The sequence below is a fragment of the Sinocyclocheilus grahami genome, unplaced genomic scaffold (genome assembly GCF_001515645.1).
Source record: "Sinocyclocheilus grahami isolate Dianchi unplaced genomic scaffold, SAMN03320097.WGS_v1.1 scaffold1708.1, whole genome shotgun sequence".
Taxonomy (NCBI): Eukaryota; Metazoa; Chordata; class Actinopteri; order Cypriniformes; family Cyprinidae; genus Sinocyclocheilus; species Sinocyclocheilus grahami.
The window spans coordinates 113,549-113,939 of record NW_015506887.1 but is presented as its reverse complement, the minus strand read 5'-3'; positions in this window follow the sequence as shown (position 1 = coordinate 113,939).

The window sequence follows — 391 nt, the reverse complement described above, 5'->3', positions numbered from 1 at the left end:
CCCCACGGCCCTAGAAACTGCTGAGCGGCTATTCGATCACGTCTTCCGATACTATGGACTTCCTGAAGACATTGTTTCCGACCGGGGACCCCAGTTTCTCCAAGGTATGGAATGCCTTTAACCTCCTAGGTGTGACCGTAAGCCTCTCATCCGGATACCATCCCCAATCAAATGGTCAGACGGAGAGGAAGAATCAGGAGGTGGGGCGATTCTTATGAACCTTCTGCTATGGCCACCAGGATTCCTGGAACCAGTTCCTGGGCTGGGCCGAGTACGCCCAGAATTCCCTGCGACAGCCTTCTACTGGTCTCACTCCCTTCCAGTGCGTGCTCGGGTTCCAGCCACCACTGATCCCCTGGTCCGGGGAGCCTTCTGATGTTCCGGCGGTGGA